Genomic DNA, 15,266 nt, shown 5'->3' on the forward strand with positions numbered 1-15,266 from the left:
GCGGACTTCAGTCTGTCCGACATCGAATCGGGGAATGGCACCGCTGGCCTTCAAGGTGGCGGCCCCACGATATGCATTACAATGCGACCGCCACTATGGCGTTCGCCGTGCCTATCTTTTACATTGCAGCAGGTGCTGCTGGCTGCATCATCTGCCGCAATGTAAAAACTGACATGTTACATATATCACTGCATCACTGCACTACGTGGCAGGCACAATGCGGTGCCTGCCACATGGTGCAGTGATATGTAGGGGGGCTTCTTAGATGCCCCCCAGGTCCCATGTCTGGGGGCTGGGGGAAAGGGGCCCGCTATGAGCCTCCAATGTCCCTTTCCACCAAAATTTCATGGTGGGTGAACTGCCATGGATAGGCTGGTGGGTAAGGGGTATCGTAATCCTTACTGTGGTGCCTGGTAGGTACCACCAGCATTGTAGGAACCACAAGCCCCTCCTTCGCACTGGTGGGCTCAAGGAGCCAGTCGGTGCGTGGCAGTTGGTCTTTCCGACCACCAGGGAACCACCCGCCATTGTAATATGGTTGGCGTAGATGCAGTCACCAATGGAGGTGGGACCGCCACTGACGGGTTGATGTGGCAGTTCCACCTCCATTATAATCACCCCCTAAGTTTGGCGTGCATGCAAATCCAACATTGCCAACCCCTGGTAAGTTGCACCACTACTGCTGAAAAAGGCCAATGGAGGTACCAATGGATGCGGTGGACTGGCCTCAAGGATCTTGTGACCTCAGTGACAATCACTGTCAATCTAGGGTGTGCTTCTTCGTATGCCTGCTCGCAAGACTGGAGGTGAACTGCAGTATGGATTGTGGTGGACAGGCCTTCAAAGTTAACTCACACTTGCCACCGTTAGGGTCCACCTGCTAAGACACCAGGGCTTCTAAGGTCTATCGGTTCTTCTAAGGTGTAGCATCGGAATGAGCTCGGTCAGGAGTGCGGTCTGGTGGACTGGTTATGAAGGCTGAAAATGGTGCGCCAGTTCCAAATTCAGCAGCTCTGGCCAGAGTGCAACATCCTCTCCCACACTAAACACCATAGTGCCCCACTGAGAGAAACTTGCACTGCTTTCAGCTACAACTCAATTGTGCTGCAACTAAATTCAAATTATGCACTAGACAACAGTAAAATGCTGCCTGAAAAAAATTTAAGAACACCCTGAAAAAAGCAAACACTCATAAGGAATGCAAGAGTAAGCAAATCATGTGAAATGTATTCAGAAACAACATGGTTACCTTAACAGTTTTAAACTCATTATTCAGAAATTTAAATGATTTTTCCTGAAAAATTCAGGACATGGCTACGGGACCAGGAAGGGACCCGTTTCAATGTCCATTGCTTACATCCTTTCAAAATGTAAGCAGATTGGTTTAAAAGAAATACATCACATCCCCCAACACTGAGCCGCAGTACACATTTTATAAGCTAAAATAATTAAAACAGTTGAAAACGATTGAATAAAACATTTCCACTTCACCCATCAACCAGGTATTGCAGTCCCTTTAGGAATGGTTCACTCCCCCACCCTGGGAAAACAATGTTGGTCAAAGAAAGAAGAAAAAAAGAAAGTGCTTTCACTGGCAAACTCTGTAAAGTGGTTCTAATATGTGTGGATGTAAATAACAATCTGGCCTGTCTGCTGACCACTCTGTATTGCTTAGTTTAGGTATTTCATTTTTTTTCTCTCCGTCCCGAGGTTTTTCTTTGGAATTATAAAACGGTCAACAAACGAGGAAATATCCAGCCAGTGTCCGCCTATTTTGGATCAATTTCACAGAGAAACAAATAAAGAAAAGGAGATGCAAGAGCGAGTACAGAAGAGCTCTTGAAATCAGAACTTAAGCTGGAGCGAGACAGAGACAGAAATGGGTATGAAGGAAAAGAGACAGTTTTTTCCCCTTCTCTGCCCTTCCCAGAACACCAAGCCTTCCTGCAGCATAACAACACCTAGCCTTCCTGCAGCATAACAAAGGGCAGAGGGCGGGGCCTCTTTGACTCCAGGCAGGTCAAGTGCAGGGCCATTAAGTAGCGCTTTCATGGCTTAATGGCCCTGCCACAGACAGGAGAGAGAGGGGAAATTCTTTTGTCCCTTCGCCCCCCCCCACCCTTGTCCCCCGTGTCCCCCCCACTCCAAAATCTGGGGGGATATATCCCCCGCATCCCCCACATTTCCTACGCCCATGAGGAGTAGGATACATATTTGTTTATAATTAGTCGAGCAAATTGATTTTTGTCGTTTGAAGCAAAATTAGTGTCAGTTATTTATATTTCTAAGTCTCAAGGGAGGGAAGAAGAACCCACAGCCCCCACTCTGCTTCCAAATGTAAGAATCCAAATAATCAGGGAGGAGTGGGACTATGTATTATGGGAGGATCTCCAGGGATGGTATATACACTGGTTGCCTCAACGCAATAGATGTATGTGTGTGAATCAAGTGGATCTGTCTACACCAAAGTAAATCAGAGATCCTTCCATTGACCTACGTCAGCCTCAACCTTCCCTCTTCATCCTTTGCCATCAGTCTCTGAAGAGCCTCCGTCAATGGCCAACAGAGTGAGACACCTGGACGTCTCTCTCAGATCTTCCATCTCCCTAGCCATGCAACTCACCAAGGTGGCTTCATTAAACATCCAAGACATCAAGATGCTAAAAGACATTCTCTCACCCTCACTTTCCTACACAAAACACCTCTTTCACCCTCTACGACACTGCCATAGCACTATGCCATGAATGCAATGGTTTATAATCCGGTTTGTCCTAACCCAGTGGAGTAACGAAACTTGAGGCCCCCCTGCAAGCTACATGGATGGGGCTCTCCATGCTCCGGACCCATTCAAGCCCACCACCCTTGCACATTGCTCAGTGCCGGTGGGGCGCCCCCGCACCACGGGGGCTGCGGGGACTATCGTTACACCAGTGTCCCAACCAGGGCTCGAGTCACGGTACCACGCGGGTGGACGGCGTCCCCCCACTTATTTTACCGGCAGCTCAATAACTATAAACTGCAACTGAGGGCAAGTGACCTTTCGTGACGTCACTTTCTGTCGTAACGTCAGTGTCCCCCCAGTTCGATTTTTAGGACTTGTGGCCTGTTCCCTACCTCATGTTAGTAAACTCTGGATCACTGAAAACCATCTACCTTGCGCAGCCATGACTGATCCAGCCTCGACTGGCCCATCGCGACCACAATCAGCTGGGCACAAACTCATTACAAGGGTTAGCAGTCAGAAAAAAACTCAATTTACAAACACTCTGCCTCATTCACACCCTCATCTGTGTTGACAGCTATCAGCAGGGAGCATTTAAATCCCTGAGCCATCTCGAGATACGCTTATTTCCAATTGACAATAAACATACATCGTACCTGAGGAACATACGGACTCTCCATATTCCTAGCGAAGTCTCAGGTCATCAGAACAAACTTTCAGGAGTCTCCATCTTTCTTATTCTCTGCTAGTGATTATGACTAGGCCTGTGTGGAATTTCAATTACACTGGAGTAATTTCGATAATTTTATTTTACTCTTTGATGTAGAATTAGCAATAATAATGCTATTACTCCTCGCGTACTTAAGAGTAATTTGGGTAAGAGAAATCTTAGCTCAAGAGCTTGCGCTTGCTATTCATGTTCTGTTAGATTTAGTACTATTTCTTGGTGCAAAATACATCTTAGTGTCCATTTTGGATGAGAGGGCACATGTTGCGCTAAGAAACTCGAGCTGAGTGCAGAATTACACTTCTCATGTAATTATATGCAATCTTGTGGAACTCACAAGCAATTTCATGTGATTATCATACATTGGATTACGCGAGTTACGCCCTCTCCTAATTGTGACCCGACTTTGAATAGCCTCCCATGTAGCAGAAGTACAACATATGGGAGTGATGGTAAAAGAGTGAATGATTGACTTAATTGCCAGGGCTGGTTTGCGTTCCCAGTTCGGCCCTGATGAGGAAGACCCAGACTCGGAGTGATGAACATTACCAGTAAGTAACTAGGCAGGAAACATCCTTTATCATGACGTCGGAATCACGCTGTGCCTTTACAAAGTCGGCATTAGAATGAACGGGTCATTAGCACACATTTGTTTAGCACACAAGCCTTAACAATCACATGAACAGGGGTGGGAGCACACCGCTTCACCTCCCAGCAAGGTTCACCCATGGCACTGTGGTAAATGCAGTTTCGGTTACTTGCTTCAAGAGTGTTCGAGTGTTTCGCCACAGTTGGCGCAGATAGTGCTGATCTCTAGACACGGGGTTCTGGTTCTTTAACTGTCATCAGTAGAGATTACAGTCTTTGAAATTTGGGGTTTGCTGAGTAGGCTGCCAACATCTTTCTCAGGTCAGGTACCAGAAACTGCACTTACCACAATGCCAGGGGCGAACCTTGCTGGGAGGTGAAGCGGCGTGCTCCCACCCCTGTTCCTTAACAATGACATGCTTTAGGGGGGGCGCATTGGTGGAGTGGTGTTAGATTTAAAGTCCAACACCTTCACCTACTGTTGCGCAGACTTGAGTTGGAAGAGTAAATGATAGTAATTCAAAGACCAGCGCCCCCTTAAGTCAAGTTGTTGTAACGACTTGGTGCAAAGCTAACGCATCCGAACAACGCGCTAAAGCCGGCGTTAAACAGGCTAAGCGCATGTTTGGTTCCGTCATACAATCAACCAGGCCATTTTGAGGCCCCATTGACACAAAGGTCATATGTCACAAAGTTTCATCCATATTGAGGTTCTTAACAACAAAGCGCTGGTATGACACACAGCTGTTCATATCAGGTTCAATGTAGCGCCTTGATGCAACTGGTTAAGCGCTCTTTGAAATCTGATTTTGTAGTCAGACATGCACTCATAAAGCTGTGTACTCGAATACTTCCATGATCAGATCTCGACCCTGCTTCGGTCACTGTCTGCATCCTTAAGAGCAGTAATGCACGCGCTTAGCGCAGGTTACGTACTGGCATTACAAATATGGGGGTGTACGCTTCCTGGTCCCCACGAGTGCATGCAGTGCAGAGATAGAGCCGAGAGAGGCTGCTGCAATAGTGATGACCGCGCACATGTTGACAGTGAAGCTCTCTGCTTCTAATCCTTCAGGGCTGTAAATAACAGCACGTGGAGGGGGAGGCTGCAGGTGTCCTGACAGGATCAATAGCAGCACTCCATGTAGCAATGCTGCCCTCCAATGTACACTATGGATAACACACTTAAAAAGAGACGGCATGTTGCATGGAAATGATCTGTTTGTTACTACAGTTCCACCTTGAAACCTTGTTCGGAATGACCTTTCTTTGCAACCCATATAGATGACTACCGCACTGAAACCATAGTGTCGTGTGTAAATTACTATAAAATCACACGCTGATTCGTTGTTTGTTATTCTTCGTGTGTAAAAAGCAGAATGACTGAAGAGAACTCGATGGTGCAGGGGAGAGGCTCTGGTGTGTTCCTCCCCATCCCCTGAAAGAAGTGAGGCTTCCATGCTCTGCTGCTGCTTCATTATCCCCCTAGAGCCACATATATGTACCTTGAAGATATATGTTCCGTCTATGTACATACTGTGGAGTTAGGTATAGAATATATAGACTTACCTGTTGATATTGTTATTAAATATATTATGTCCTCGATATGTAATGCCCTCTATATTCTCACTTTGATATTTAGTATGAACTCCATTCGTGCAGTATTACTGGAGAGGTTCACTATGGTAACCAAGAGGAAGTTAGCTCTTTGATAAACAGAGTTAAGTCAGGAACTCCAGAAGACTTTGCACCCCTTTATATTATGGCCACCCTGGCCCCTGCCCTCCTTCACAATATTAAAGACCTGTTTAATCTTTCCTTCAACCTGGAATTACTCCTAGCAAAATGAAAATCAGCGAGGGTTAAACCCATTCTTAAAAAGCCCATGGCAGATCAAAAAGAACTAGGACATTTTAGACCCCTTTTCCTACTTCCTTTTCTGGGGAAAGTTATGGAAACATTGGTGAAAACCTAACTGACGGCATTCTTAGAAAGCCGCCATCGGCTCGACCCTTCCTGGTCAGGTTTCCGTGCATTGCATAGCACGGAGACGGCACTGGTAGAGGTCTTAGTCAATGTAAGACTTTCCCTTGATGATGGGCTCGCTGGTCTTATTGGATCTATCTGCGACGATCAACACCATCTCCCACGCCGTCTTAACTAAAAGACTGGAAGAGATAGGTGTCAGCGGGAAAGCCTTAGTCTGGTTAAAGAAAGAACTGTTTGAGTGGACGTACTGATAAGGTGCAGTTAGAGTCCTTTGTCTCCAGAACCATATCCTTGGACAGAGGAGTGCCACAGGGTCCCTATCTTTTTAATATCTACGTGACACTACGTGCACAAGTGATAAAATCATGTGGGTTCGAGGTCATCTCTTACGCAGATGATACTAAGCTTGTCATCACTATGGGACCAAATCCGGAATATACCAAAGTAAGATTACAATACTGCATGGATCATATTGCTATGTGAATGCTGCAGAATTGTCTGCAACTTAAGGCAAGCAAAACAGAGGTTGTAATGATTGGAAAAGCCCACTTGATCTGGTCAGAAGACTGGTGGCCTAAGATGTTGGGTATAGTTACAACTCCAAAGGCAGTGGTGAGAAACGTAGAAATTATGGTGAATGAGAAATTGTCTATGAATTAACATATTAACGACATCACAGGCATTATGCGTGCGTTAATTCAATGGATGCCACTTCATTCAAGAAAATCCCTAGTACAGCCCCTTATAATTAGTCACTTGGACCATGGGAATGCGTCAATGGCCTCTATTTTCTCAAAACGTCTGGTGGTCCAAAATACAGCAGCAGGTATTGTTTGCCATCTTTCACCACTATCATCTTCAGTGCCCATCCTAAGAAGCCTTCACTGGCTGCCTATACAAATGTGATCACGATTTAACTCTTTCAGTGCTCATGACGGAGCGGTTCCGTCATGAGCCACGGTCGGCATGTGCTCATGTTGGAACCGCTCCGTCATGGCACCCACCCATGGGGGAAGTGCTGGCACTCCCCCCATGGGCAGCCAATCTAGCCCCCAAAGAGGGGGATGGCAGCGGAAGAGTTTCTGTTGCCACCCCGGCCCCCGGGCAATCCCATGACATCAGCGTGCACAGTGTGCGCCGACGTCATCAGGAAGCCCTGGAAGCCATTTGCATCCAGGCAGCAAGGTTAGTGTTTGCTGCTCCGGTGGGGCGGGGCGGGGATTTGTTGAACATTGAGGCATCTGGGGAGAGCAAAGAGTGTTTCCTCTTCCCTGATGTCTCAATGCATGGCATTCCTGCTGCACGATCGCTCACAGCATTGCGATCGTGCAGCAGGAATACCCCCACTAGACACCAGGGATGTTTTCTTATGTAAAGGAAGCGACCCCTTGGGCAAGGGTCACTTCCTTAGGGGGCCTAATAATTTGAAGACTGTTCTGCCCCCCCGGCCCACCGGGGGACAGAACGCCTGATTTTTTCACCGTTTCTGGCCCCGGGGGAGGGGTGGGCAGAAAATCCTACTAGGGCCAGGGATAATTAAAATATAAAATGGAAGCAACCCCTTGGGAAATGGTCGCTTCCAGCGGCCATATTTTTTTTGCAGCCGGCATTGCCAGACTTTACTGGTGTTCCAGGGTGTAAAGTGAATGCAGAAATTTGTTTGCCAATAAATTGTTTTCAGTGGTTTATGGACGATGTATTTTTGGCAGAGATTGATAAGCAGACTAATTTGTATGCAGAACAGGTTTTTAGGGACAACAGTGCCAGCCTTAGGCCCCACTCTAGAGCTACCCGGTGTACTCCCACAAATCTGGAAGAGATGAAGTTCTTGGGTTTAACTTTTTTGATGGGCTTGCTAAGGAAGCCATCAATGTCTTCATATTGGTCTACTAGTCCCTTGATGGCAACGGCTACATTTCCGGCAATCATGAGTCATGATAGGTATTTGCTTCTGCTTCGGATGCTGCATTTTGTCGATAATGATTTAGCGTTGCCACAAGATCACCCTGAGTGTGACCGTCTTTTTAAGATTCGGGCTGTCCTTGATCACTTTGTAGATCAATTTTCTGAGATCTTTGCTCCAGGGAAAGAAATAGCAGTAGATGAGTCTTTGGTCTTGTTCAAGTGCCACTTGGTTTTTAGGCAATTCATTCCTAGTAAGATGGCAAGCTATGGAATTAAGCTGTATAACAGTAGGACTGGATATGTCTCTAATTTCAGGGTGTACACCGGTAAGTAATCCAGTATTAATCCCTTGGTTGCTCGTCCACTTTTGGAATGACTGAGAAAATTGTATAGGAACTTGGTAGATGACTTTGTAACAAAAGTCACCATTCATATGTAGATAACTTCTACACTGGTGTGCAGTTGTTTATAGAATTGACCAAAGTGGACACTGTTGCTTGTGGCACAATCCACTTTAACTTTAAAGGTTTCCCAAAAGAACAAGTTTGTCAAAGGCTTGTGTGGGGCAGTGCAGTGCGTTGCGAGGAACTTCTAGCTGTGAAGTTTTCAGACAGGAGACATGTCTACATGCTGACTACCACCCATGATGAAAGCACTTCACCTGTGACTGTTTGGGGTCAGGTTGCTGAAGCGGGCAAACTGTGTGCATTTTAGAGTATAATAGGCACATGGGTGGTGTTGGCAGAGTAGATCAGAGGTTGGAACCTTACACTGCTCTACATAAGGCTTACTTTTAGTATAAGAAGTTGGCTATCCATCTTTTCCACTTGGCAACCTTTAATGGTATTGTTGTATTCAAGGATTCTTGTCCTGAGTCAAAGATTACTTTTGCTAAGTTTCAGGAGTCTGCAATAGTCAGCCTTGTTCTTCTTTTAGTGGAACAGACAAGTGTTCCTAGAGTTGGAGTGGTGGAGGATTTGGCTAGATTGAAAGATTGCCACTTTCTTGATCACTTTCCTCCCACACCCTCAAAAGACTTTCCCAGTAGGAGATGTAGAGTCTATTGGCGAAGAGGTATGAGGACGGAGACTCGTATGTACTGCCCAGAGTGTCCTTCTAACCCTGGGCTGTGTGTGTCTGCTTGTTTTAGAATGTACCACACGCAAAATCATTTTTGGGAGCATCCATGAGTGGTAAAGTGAACTGCCTGGTCTCTATTGTTCTATACTTTTTGTTCAATTTCAAGGTTGGCATGTGTGCAATGTATTTAGTTTCAGATTGTGTGTTAGTAGATTTGTATCTATTTGCAATTTGTTCGTGTTTTCTTTTTTGTTTAAAAAATCCTAAATGTGATGGCGGTGTGTGTAGGCTGGCACTTGGCTGGTGATGTGCGTGGACTGGCGCTTGGCTGGTGGTGTGGGTGGATTGGTGCTTGGCTGGCAGTGTGCGTGGACTGGTGCTTGGCTGGCGGTGTGCATGGACTGGCGCTTGGGTGGCAGTGTGTGAGTAGTGTCTTGCTGCTGGTCACTACACACACTGCTAGCTAAACGCCACTCCATGCAATCCGTGAGCTGGTGTGGTTGCTGTGTCAGGAATGTGGGCGTGTGAAAGTGATAGGCCCTTGAATGGCGCTGTCTGCTGGTGTGAGTGTTGTAATGTGCTGGGCATGCGGCTGATGGTATGAATTGTTTTGTATGTGTCACACGTATGAAAGGGGTATGAATGGCCTGTAAAGAGGTTGGTGCCTTGTTGTGGCTTTACAGCTCATGAGCTGTGAGTCAATGGTTCAGTTTCTCGTCCTTTCAATTATTAACAGTGCATTTCATTTTTGTGAAATCTCTGGTTAATACAACTGTATATGCTGAACCATCACTCACCCTCGCGCCAAATCCAACCAGTATGTATGTGTGCTTGAGGAATAGGTGGTTGTGCAGAAATATTTTTCTTTTCTGTTTATGTCAAGCAGGGTGTACCTTGTCCCTTTTTGTGAATGTTGTAATGTGATGGTTTCGTGCCTGGTGGTGAGAATGGTCTTGTGTGTATCATGTATGAAAGGTGTGTGAAGGGCCTGTAAAGCGGTTGGTGCCTTGATGTGGCTTTACAGCTCATAAGCTGCGAGTCACTGGTTCAATGTTGTGTCCTTTTAATTATTGACAGTGCATTTCATTTTTGTGAAATCTCTTGTTAATAATTTATTTTATACTGAACAATCACTCGCCCTCGTGCCAAATCCAACCAATATGTGTGTGTGCTTGAGGAATAGATGGCTGAGCAGTAATCTTTGTCTTTTTTGTCACTCTGCCAAGGTGTACCTTGCCAGAGTGACAAAAATAACCTACCAACTGTAGATTTTGTCGTAAACTAAACACCCATTGGAGTACATGGTGATGTATCTCTTGTGGGTCCCAACAAGTTATCTTACCCACAAAGTCTTGCAAACCTCAAAATGTGACTGTCACGTTGTCCTTGCATTATTGTGCTCAAATGTTCATGCTGCAGAAAATAACGACAAATTTGGAACCTTACTTATGTGGGTGGGCCAAGTACCTGCGGGAGGGAAGGGCCCAAAACCTATTGAGGCCACATTAAAATTACCTATAACAAACTAACCTGGTTTTGCAAGAGGGGGGTCCCATGAGTTTGTGGCCCAGGGCTCGGCGTCCATCTAGGGAAACCTACCAAACCCACATATTTCTGGAAACTAGACACCCAGGGGAGTCCAGCGAGGTATGGCTTGGCGGGTCTCCTACCCAGAATCCCCTGAAAACCTCAAATTTCTCTGAAAAAAGCATTTTTTCTCAAATTTCTGTTTGGGAAAGCTCTGGAAACTGCGTGGATCCACAAATTTCCTTCCACCCAGCGTTCCCCCAGTTCTGATAAAAACAGTACCTCACTTGCGTGGGTGGGTCAAGGACCCGCGACAGGCAAGGTCCCAATACCTAGTGAGGCGACATCAAAATTACCTATCACAAACAAACCTGGTTTTCAAAGGGGGTCCCATGAATTTTTGGCCCGGGGCTCGGCGGCCATCTAGGGAAACCTACCAAACCCACACATTTCTGGGAACTAGAAACCTGGGGGAGTCCAGCGAGGTGTGGCTTGCGTGGGTCCCCCAACATTCTCCTACCCAGAATCCCCTGCCAACCTCAAGTTTTGCTGAAAAAAAAAAATTCTCCAATTTCTGTGTGGGAAAGTTCTGTAATCTGCGTGGATCCACACATTTCCTCCCATCCAGTGTTACCCCAGGTCCCCGATTTTGTGGATCCACGCAGATTCCAGAAGTTTCCACCACACCACAGAAATGTGAGGAAAATGTGTTTTTTCTTAAATGTTTTAGGTTTGCAAGGGATTCTGGGTAACAGAACCTGGTGAGAGCCAGACAAGTCACCCCATCCTAGATTCCCCTGGGTGTCTAGTTTAAAAAAATGTATAGGTTTGCTAGGTTTCCCTAGGTGCCGGCAGAGCTACGGTCAAAAAACTACAGCTAGGCACTTTTGCAAAAAAAGGGTAATTTTTCACTGTGAAAACGTGGTGTGTCCATGTTGCGTTTTGTGCATTTCTTATTGCAGTTAAGAGATTAGGGAAACCCAATCGACCCTTGTAGGCTTGGGCAATGGACAGTTCAATGTAAAAGTAGTCTATAAGGGAATTTGTTTACAGATCAATTTTGTTTTTTTTCCAATTCAATTAAGCGAGTAAGTCAAGTAAGATCAAACATCAATTATAAATCGAGCATAAAGAGATAAAGAGCACACGGAAAGTCCTATTAGTATAAAAAAATACTTTACATATTTTTTTTAATAAAAAAAAAAAGAAAAAGTTGCCTCTAGGTGGGATGGACTTACAGGTACGGAATTATGCCAAAGCAAGGGCACGAGCCATGAACAAAGTCCTTTTCGGTTTTCCTGCCAGATGCGTTACGGGCCAACGCCCTCTTCAGTGGCAGACCATGTGACATGACGGCATGCGGCAAACACCAGTAAATCCCCACAATAATTGTGCTCAGGTGTACCACCTGAAGCAATGCTTTCTGGGACTGGTGGTTTAGTAAAGCCCAAGTGCGTCACCGCCACCACTCACATTCAAAACAAGTTTTTAAAAGGATTGCCGATGTTCCCGCAAGCACCCAGCAAATAAAGGGCACCTCCTGTTCCACAGTTAGCTGCCCAAATAAGGTAGTTGTGGACCCACAATTTTTAAACGGTAGTGCAATCCCGTGACCGGGCTGGCCGATATTAAAAAAAAGAAAGAGTTGCCCCTAGGTGGGATGCACTTAGAGGTAGGGAATTATGCCAAAGCAAGGGCACGAGCCGTGAACAAAGTCCTTTTCGGTTTTCCTGCCAGACGCGTTTCGGGCCAACGCCCTCTTCAGTGGCAGACCATGTGACATGACGGCATGCGGAAAACACCAGTAAGTCACCACAATAATTGTGCTCAGGTCTACCACCTGAAGCAATGCTTTCTGGGACTGGTGGTTTAGTAAAGACCAAGTGGGTCGCCGCCGCCACTCACATTCAAAAAAAGTTTTGAAAAGGATTGACGATGTTCCCGCAAGCACCCCGCAAATAAAGGGCACCTCCTGTTCCACAGTTAGCTGCCCAAAAAGGTAGCTGTGGGCCCGCAATTTTTTCCCGGTAGTGCAATCCCGCTACCGGCTGGCCGCTATCAAAAAAAAGAAAGAGTTGCCCCTAGGTGGGATGCACTTACAGGTAGGGAATCATGCCAAAGCAAGGGCACGAGCCGTGAACAAAGTCCTTTTCGATTTTCCTGCCAGACACGTTTCGGGCCAAGGCCCTCTTCAGTGGCAGACCATGTGACATGACGGCATGCGGCAAACACCAGTAAATCCCCACAATAATTGTGCTCAGGTGTACCACCTGAAGCAGTGCTTTCTGGGACTGATGGTTTAGTAAAGCCCAAGTGGGTCGCCGCCGCCACTCACATTCCCAAAAAGTTTTTAAAAGGATTGCAGATGTTCGCGCAAGCACCCCACAAATGAAGGGCACCTCCTGTTCCACAGTTAGCTGCCCAAATAAGGTAGCTGTGGACCCGAAATTTTTTCGCGGTAGTGCAATCCCACGACCGGGCTAGCTGCTATAAAAAAAAAAGAAAGAGTTGCCCCTAGGTGGGATGCACTTACAGGTAGGGAATTATGCCAAAGCAATGGCACGAACCTTGAACAAAGTCCTTTTCGGTTTTCCTGCCAGATGCGTTTCGGGCCAACGCCCTCTTCAGTGGCAGACCATGTGACATGACAGCATGCTGCAAACACCAGTATATTCCCACAATAATTGTGCTAAGGTGTACCACCTGAAGGAAAGCTTTCTGGGACTGGTGATTTAGTAAAGCCCAAGTGGGTCGCCGCCGCCACTCACATTCCCAAAAAGTTTTTAAATGGATTGCCGATGTTCCCGCAAGCACCCCGCAAATAAAGGGCACCTCCTGTTCCAAGTTAGCTACCCAAATAAGGTAGCTGTGGAACCGCAATTTTTTGTGGTAGTGCAATCCCGCGACCGGGCTGGGCACTATCAAAAAAAAGAAAGAGTTGCCCCTCGGTGGTATGCACTTACAGGTAGGGAATTATGCCAAAGCAAGGGAATGAGCCGTGAACAAAGTCCTTTTCGGTTTTCCTGCCAGACGCGTTTCGGGCCTACGCCCTCTTCAGTGGCATACCATGTGACTTGACGGCATGCGGCAAACACCAGTAAATCCTCACAATAATTGTGCTCAGGTGTACCACCTGAAGCAATGCTTTCTGGGACCGGTGGTTTAGTAAAGCCCAAGTGGGTCGCCGCCGCCACTCACATTCAAAACAAGTTTTTAAAAGGTTTGCCGATGTTCCCGCAAGCACCCCGCAAATAAAGGGCACCTCCTGTTCCACAGTTAGCCGCCCAAATAAGGTAGCTGTGGACCCGCAATTTTTTGTGGAAGTGCAATCTCGCGACCGGGCTGGCCGCTATAAAAAAAAGAAAGAGTTGCCTCTAGGTGGGATGCACTTACAGGTAGGGAATTATGCCAAAGCAAGGGCATGAGCCGTGAACAAAGTCCTTTTCGGTTTTTCTGCCAGACGCGTTTCGGGCCAACGCCCTCTCCAGTGGCAGACCATGTGACATGACAGCATGCGGCAAACACTAGTAAATCCCCACAATAATTATGCTCAGGTGTACCACCTGAAGCAATGCTTTCTGGGACTGGTGGTTTAGTAAAACCCTAGTTGGTCGCCGCCGCCACCCTCACATTCAAACATTTTTTTTTAAAGGATTGCTGATGTTCCCGCAAGCACCCCGCAAATAAAAGGCACCTCCTGTTCCACAGTTAGCTGCCCAAATAAGGTAGCTGTGGACCCGCAATTTTTTCGCGGTAGTGCAATCCCGCGACCGGGCTGGCCGCTATCAAATAAAAGAAAGAGTTGCCCCTAGGTGGGATGCACTTACAGGTAGGGAATTATGCCAAAGCAAGGGCACGAGCCGGGAACAAAGTCCTTTTCGGTTTTCCTGCCAGATGCGATTCGGGCCAACGCCCACTTTAGTGGCAGACCATGGGACATGACGGCATGCGGCAAACACCAGTAAATCCCCACAATAATTGTGCTCAGGTGTACCATCTGAAGCAATGCTTTCTGGGACTGGTGGTTTAGTAAAGCCCAAGTAGGTCGCCGCCGCCACTTACATTCAAAAAAAGTTTTTAAAAGGATTACCAATGTTCCCGCAAGCACCCCGCAAATAAAGGGCACCTCCTGTTCCACAGTTAGCTGCCCAAATAGGGTAGCTTTGGACCCGCAATTTTTTGCGGTAGTCCAATCCCGCGACCGGGCTGGCCGCTATCAAAAAAAAGAAAGAGTTGCCCCTAGGTGGAATGCAGTTACAGGTAGGGAATTATGCCAAAGCAAGGGCACGAGCTGTGAACAAATTCCTTTTCGATTTTCCTGCCAGACGCATTTCGGGCCAACGACCTCCTTAGTGGTAGACCATCTGACATGACGGCATGCGGCAAACACCAGTAAATCCCAACAATAATTGTGCTCAGGTGTGACACCTGAAGCAATGCTTTCTGGGACTGGTGGTTTAGTAAAGCCAGAGTGGGTCGCCGCCGCCACTCACATTCAAAAAAAGTTTGTAAATGGATTGCCGATGTTCCCGCAAGCACCCCGCTAATAAAGGGTACCTCCTGTTCCACAGTTAGCTGCCAAATAAGGTAGCTATGGACCCGTAATTTTTTCGCGGTAGTGCAATCCCGCGACCGGGCTGGCCGCTATCAAAAAAAGAAAGAGTTGCCCCTAGGTGGGATGCACGTACAGGTAGGGAATCATGCTAAAGGATAAAAATGATCTGTGCA

Source organism: Lissotriton vulgaris, chromosome 4_1 (assembly GCF_964263255.1).
Source record: "Lissotriton vulgaris chromosome 4_1, aLisVul1.2, whole genome shotgun sequence".
NCBI lineage: Eukaryota > Metazoa > Chordata > Amphibia > Caudata > Salamandridae > Lissotriton > Lissotriton vulgaris.